The sequence below is a fragment of the Sceloporus occidentalis genome, unplaced genomic scaffold (assembly GCF_023333645.1).
Source record: "Sceloporus occidentalis isolate IW3139 unplaced genomic scaffold, rSceOcc1.0.p SCAF_111, whole genome shotgun sequence".
In the NCBI taxonomy this organism is placed as follows: Eukaryota; Metazoa; Chordata; class Lepidosauria; order Squamata; family Phrynosomatidae; genus Sceloporus; species Sceloporus occidentalis.
Genome location: NW_028317091.1, coordinates 687285 through 693465, shown reverse-complemented (window position 1 = coordinate 693465; position 6181 = coordinate 687285). Strand labels below are relative to the sequence as shown.

Below are 6181 nucleotides of genomic sequence, written 5' to 3'. Positions count from 1 at the left end.
GGTCGGCGGTCAGCGGTCGGCGTCCAGGATTACAGCACTCCCACGCTAGCCATGCTGTCCCTTCACCATCTGCCGGCCCATCAGCACGCCTCAAACGTACGTAGTTGCGTGACTACGTCATCACTCACCCAAGCCTAAAAGTTATGTTTTAGAAGATGGCAATTTTTAACATTTCCTGAAGGTCGGCCAGATTTCTAAATGTTCTGATGAAACATTCCATATTCCACATAAAACTAAATTCTGCTAAAGGCTGCAAAATGACACAAAAACATCTACATATGCAGAACTCCTAAAACCACCCATGTAGCAGATCTATCGGGCTCTGTGAAAACTGGTTCCACACTTCTTTTACCTTCGTTGTATATCAGACTGGATCTAACTCACATTATCCTAAAACTCAAGGGTCACAAAACCCAGCCTTTCCCAGGACATCATCAGCAGGGTTCATTTTTATGAAATTAAAGAAAACGTTACGCAACCTCCATAGAAAGTGAGCATCCTCTGAGTGCTGCTGAGTCTGAGCTCCGGGATATGACATCATTTCCCACAAACAAAAAATGGCTTTGGAAAAAAACGGGAGGAAAATGTTTTTTTTTTCTCATGTTTTTTTTTTCCGGACCTTCCCATCTCTAGATTAAAAGCTTATCTCTCCATCCAGCGTTGGTGGTATAGTGGTGAGCATAGCTGCCTTCCAAGCAGTTGACCTGGGTTCGATTCCCGACCAACGCAAAAATTGATTTTTACACATCCGGGTCTATTCAGTAAGTTTCAAGCCGTTTGCAATGTTAACCCTTCAACTTGATGTAGCTTGTAACGCAATGCATACCATGTTGGTGAGGGAGGGGCTGCTCCAGGTACAGTCAGCATGGACGGCGCACTGAAGCATGACCTTCGATAGCTCTGCTGGTAGAGCGGAGGACTGTAAAAAATAATCGGACGTCCTTAGGTCGCTGGTTCGATTCCGGCTCAAAGGAAGCTTTATATTTTTGTGAGACGGGAAAAAAAATGGTAGGTTGATCCTACAGAGTGAAGAGTGGACTTTAGGTGCGAATTCCGTGGTCAGCAAAAGGACCACTTTATCTGGGAAGATCTAAAGAAACTATAACTCTGACGCATCTCACAAAGATCATTGGAACAGGAACTCATGAACTGCAGCCGCGGACTGACAGGCATTACAGCTGTATTTTAAAATAAAAAGGTTCACCTCCTATAGGAGCTGTGGATGCTCTGTCACATACACCATCCCATGTGGTGTGTGCAGGGTATAGACTCGTATCCCATATGGTCTAGCGGTTAGGATTCCTGGTTTTCACCCAGGCGGCCCGGGTTCGACTCCCGGTATGGGAAGCTAGTTTTTATTGGAACCCTTTGTTGCTAGTTGGTCAAATCAAATAGCATTAATCATATTCCCCAACATCTAAAGCGCTCACCTTACCTGAATAGCCACCTCAAAATACTGGGGCAGATTCCTTACTTCTTTGGGCTGGTCAAGGAACATCAGAAACGGGAGGAATAGATTAGAGAGATTATATAAAAAGCAACAGGAGGAAAGATAATGAAAATGGAGAGATTAAAGAAAAGGAGGATAGATTAACGAAAAGGGGAGAGGAAGTGACAAAAGGTAGCGGTAAAGAAAAAGTGGACAAACAGGGAGAGGTAAAGAGAAAGTGTTGGGAGATAAAGAGAACAAAGATAGATGAAGAGGAAAAGGGAGAGATAATGCCAATGTCTGTCTAGGGAGATGGTTGACTATGTGCTTGATTTTATACACCTGTTAGCAATGGATGTGGCTGAAATACCTAAACTCAATAATTAGGGGTGTCCACATCCTTTCATAAAGTGTATATGTTTTATATGTAATATGTATAATTTGTCCCTTCAGAAAATTATGTAAAGGAAACTGTCACTGCGGGAAAAGTGAATTACACCGGACAAATTTATGGTAAAACCTGATCATACTGCTCTTGTTCTCAGGGCAGCCCCATCACCATGAGATGGGCATAAAGGGATCAAGTATTATATCTTCTATATCTGATGATTGCTGGAGGAAGGGTGGAATTCCTGAAACTGCCAGTGCTGCTTAGTTATCCCCAGTCTGGCCACCGACAACTTACAGGTAACTATCCGTACGAATCACAAAACAGGTGTATTTATAACAACATTACATTGTATGTATAGATTTTATAGCACCACAATATACTGACCAGGTATTTCATTTTATAGTTATAGTGAGTTCTGCATCAGGTTCAAACATATCATGGAAAAATCATCTCAAAATCCAAATTACAAACAAGAAAAACAAAGGAATACACTAAAGCAACAAAGCAAAAAGTATGTGAAGCACCAGTCATTTACCTGAAAGAAAGACATCAGTAGATTGACCACCATTTTCTTGACTAGGCCAAGACCTAGGGCAACAGCACCACCTTCTGGTACAAAACTGAGGAGCAGATTGCCCTCTTTGGTGATGAATCATCGGTTCTGTATTTTAAATGGGAATAATGATAAGAACTGTTTCTACCCAGTTTTGAACCGGGGACCTTTGTAGAAAAGGCAAATGTTACAACCGCTACGCTAAAGAAGCTTAAGTGCAGAAATAAGCCAGGCCAGAGAAGAGGATCGGACCAAGGCAGAAGATGACAATTTTTAACATTTCCTGAAGGTCGGCCAGATTTCTAAATGTTCTGACGAAACATTCCATATTCCACATAAAACTAAATTCTGCTAAAGTTTGCAAAATGACACAATAACATCTACATATGCAGAACTCCTAAAACCACCCATGTAGCAGATCTATCGGGCTCTGTGAAAACTGGTTCCACACTTCTTTTACCTTCGTTGTATATCAGACTGGATCTAACTCACATTATCCTAAAACTCAAGGGTCACAAAACCCAGCCTTTCCCAGGACATCATCAGCAGGGTTCATTTTTATGAAATTAAAGAAAACGTTACGCAACCTCCATAGAAAGTGAGCATCCTCTGAGTGCTGCTGAGTCTGAGCTCCGGGATATGACATCATTTCCCACAAACAAAAAATGGCTTTGGAAAAAAACGGGAGGAAAATGTTTTTTTTTTTCTCATGTTTTTTTTTTCCGGACCTTCCCATCTCTAGATTAAAAACGTATCTCTCCATCCAGCGTTGGTGGTATAGTGGTGAGCATAGCTGCCTTCCAAGCAGTTAACCCGGGTTCGATTCCCAGCCAACGCCAAAATTGATTTTTACACATCCGGGTCTGTTCAGTAAGTTTCAAGCCGTTTGCAATGTTAACCCTTCAACTTGATGTAGCTTGTAACACGCATTGTTGGTGAGTGAGGGGCTGCTCCAGGTACAGTCAGCATGGACAGCCCACTAGAGTATGACCTTCGATAGCTCAGCTGGTAGAGCAGAGGACTGTAGAAAATAATCGGACATCCTTAGGTCGCTGGTTCGATTCCGGCTCGAAGGAAGCTTTATATTTTTGTGAGACGGGAAAAAAAATGGTAGGTTGATCCTACAGAGTGAAGAGTGGACTTTAGGTGCGAATTCCGTGGTCAGCAAAAGGACCACTTTATCTGGGAAGATCCAAAGAAACTATAACTCTGACGCATCTCACAAAGATCATTGGAACAGGAACTCATGAACTGCAGTCGCGGAGTGACAGGCATTACAGCTGTATTTTAAAATAAAAAGGTTCACCTCCTATAGGATCTGTGGATGCTCTGTCACATACACCATCCCATGTGGTGTGTGCAGGGTGGAGACACGTATCCCATATGGTCTAGCGGTTAGGATTCCTGGTTTTCGCCCGGGTTCGACTCCCGGTATGGGAAGCTAGTTTTTATTGGAACCCTTTGTTGCTAGTTGGTCAAATCAAATAGCATTAATCATATTCCCCAACATCTAAAGCGCTCACCTTACCTGAATAGCCACCTCAAAATACTGGGGCAGATTCCTTACCTCTTTGGGCTGGTCAAGGAACATCAGAAACGGGAGGAATAGATTAGAGAGATTATATAAAAAGCAACAGGAGGAAAGATAATGAAAATGGAGAGATTAAAGAAAAGGAGGATAGATTAAAGAAAAGGGGAGAGGAAGTGACAAAAGGTAGCGGTAAAGAAAAAGTGGACAAACAGGGAGAGGTAAAGAGAAAGGGTTGGGAGATAAAGAGAACAAAGATAGATGAAGAGGAAAAGGGAGAGATAATGCCAATGTCTGTCTAGGGAGATGGTCGACTATGTGCTTGATTTTATACACCTGTTAGCAATGGATGTGGCTGAAATACCTAAACTCAATAATTAGGGGTGTCCACATCCTTTCATAAAGTGTATATGTTTTATATGTAATATGTATAATTTGTCCCTTCAGAAAATTCTATTTATGTAAAAGAAACTGTCACTGCGGGAAAAGTGAATTACACCGGACAAATGTATTTTAAAACCTGATCATACTGCTCTTGTTCTCAGGGCAGCCCCATCACCATGAGATGGGCATAAAGGAAGCTGGAATGGAAGCTGGTCTTTGAAAAAGACTTGAAATGATGAGAGGGAGAATTAAAGCAACAAAAACCTACTCAACGCTAAGTGAGCCTTTTGTTTTCTTTTTCAATACTCTTTGGGTTAGTGCGTTTTCTTAGCCACCTACATATTAGAAAAGAAAAGCTCTTTATGGTTGCTAATGCAATCAATGAGAAAAGACAAAAACATTTCTTGTCCTCTAGATAGGTTCTCTCCTAAAGTTTCTAAATACACAGTTTAATCGCGCTCTACCACTTGAGCTAATGCCCCTACACGACGAGTGTCTCGTCCAAAAAACACAATTTGTAACAGATAAGATTGCAAAAATATGTGCAGTACAATAAATCTGACCTCCTTCCAATTACAGCCTCTAAAAATAATCTGGAGAATGCGGGTATCGATCCCGCTACCTCTCACATGCGAAGCGAGCGCTCTACCACTTGAGCTAATCCCCCTACATGATGAGTGCTTCATCCAACAAACACAATTTGTAACAGATAAGACTGCAAAAATATGTACAGTACAATAAATCTGACCTTCTCCCAATTACAGCCTCTAAAAAGAACCACTAGTATGCGGGTATCGACCCCGCTACCTCTCACATGCAAAGCGAGCGCTCTACCACTTGAGCTAATCCCCCACACACTGTTAAACACAAGAAGTCAACTTTTTTTTTCTTTTTAAAGTCCTAAAGAAAAGAAACTTGTAAGACCATCTTCATTTCCAATAAAGGCTCTTTTTATTTTGTTCCTAGCACCCTGTCAGTTGAGAAAAAGAGTCACTAATGGAAGCTGGTCTTTGAAAAAGACTTGAAATGATGAGAGGGAGAATTAAAGCAACAAAAACCTACTCAACGCTAAGTGAGCCTTTTGTTTTCTTTTTCAATACTCTTTGGGTTAGTGTGTTTTCTTAGCCACCTACATATTAGAAAAGAAAAGCTCTTTATGGTTGCGAATGCAATCTATGAGAAAAGACTCAAAAACATTTCTTGTCCTCTAGATAGGTTCTCTCCTAAAGTTTCTAAATACACAGTTTAATAGAAATTAAAATACCGACTTGTGGAGAATGCGGGTGTCGATCCCGCTGCCTCTCACCTGCGAAGCGAGCGCTCTACCACTTGAGCTAATCCCCCTACACGATGAGTGCTTGATAAAACAAACATGATGAGTGCTTCATCCAACAAACACAATTTGTAACAGATAAGATTGCAAAAATATGTGCAGTACAATAAATCTGACCTCCTTCCAATTACAGCCTCTAAAAAGAATCTGGAGAATGCGGGTATCGATCCCGCTGCCTCTCACATGCGAAGCGAGCGCTCTACCACTTGAGCTAATCCCCCACACACTGTTAAGCATTAGAAGTTAACTTCTTCTTCTTTTTAAAGTCCTAAAGAAAAGAAACTTGTAAGACCATCTTCATTTCCAATAAAGGCTCTTTTTATTTTGTTCCTAGCACCCTGTCAGTTGAGAAAAAGAGTCACTAATGGAAGCTGGTCTTTGAAAAAGACTTGAAATAATGAGAGGGAGGATTAAAGCAACAAAAACCTACTCAACGCTAAGTGAGCCTTTTGTTTTCTTTTTCAACACTCTTTGGGTTAGTGCGTTTTCTTAGCCACCTACATATTTTTTATTTTTTTATTAAAATGAACATTTATTGAAATGAACAGCACAAAATACATTCA

At 41.0% G+C, this 6181-nt stretch overlaps 6 non-coding genes across 6 annotated transcripts; 4 read left to right on the top strand and 2 right to left on the bottom strand.

The window, feature by feature from the left end:
- Positions 1-657: 657 nt before the first annotated feature.
- TRNAG-UCC (transfer RNA glycine (anticodon UCC)) lies at positions 658-729 on the top strand. Its single transcript has one exon. It is a non-coding gene; the product is annotated as a tRNA-Gly (tRNA).
- Positions 730-1275: 546 nt separating this feature from the next.
- Positions 1276-1347, top strand: TRNAE-UUC (transfer RNA glutamic acid (anticodon UUC)). The gene has a single exon. It is a non-coding gene; the product is annotated as a tRNA-Glu (tRNA).
- A 1792-nt stretch (positions 1348-3139) lies between these two features.
- TRNAG-UCC (transfer RNA glycine (anticodon UCC)) lies at positions 3140-3211 on the top strand. The gene has a single exon. It is a non-coding gene; the product is annotated as a tRNA-Gly (tRNA).
- Positions 3212-3363: 152 nt separating this feature from the next.
- On the top strand, positions 3364-3449 carry TRNAY-GUA (transfer RNA tyrosine (anticodon GUA)). The gene is given in 2 exon segments: positions 3364-3400; positions 3414-3449. It is a non-coding gene; the product is annotated as a tRNA-Tyr (tRNA).
- A 1430-nt stretch (positions 3450-4879) lies between these two features.
- On the bottom strand, positions 4880-4952 carry TRNAA-CGC (transfer RNA alanine (anticodon CGC)). Its single transcript has one exon. It is a non-coding gene; the product is annotated as a tRNA-Ala (tRNA).
- Positions 4953-5766: 814 nt separating this feature from the next.
- TRNAA-CGC (transfer RNA alanine (anticodon CGC)) lies at positions 5767-5839 on the bottom strand. The gene has a single exon. It is a non-coding gene; the product is annotated as a tRNA-Ala (tRNA).
- Between the last annotated feature and the right edge of the window lie 342 nt (positions 5840-6181).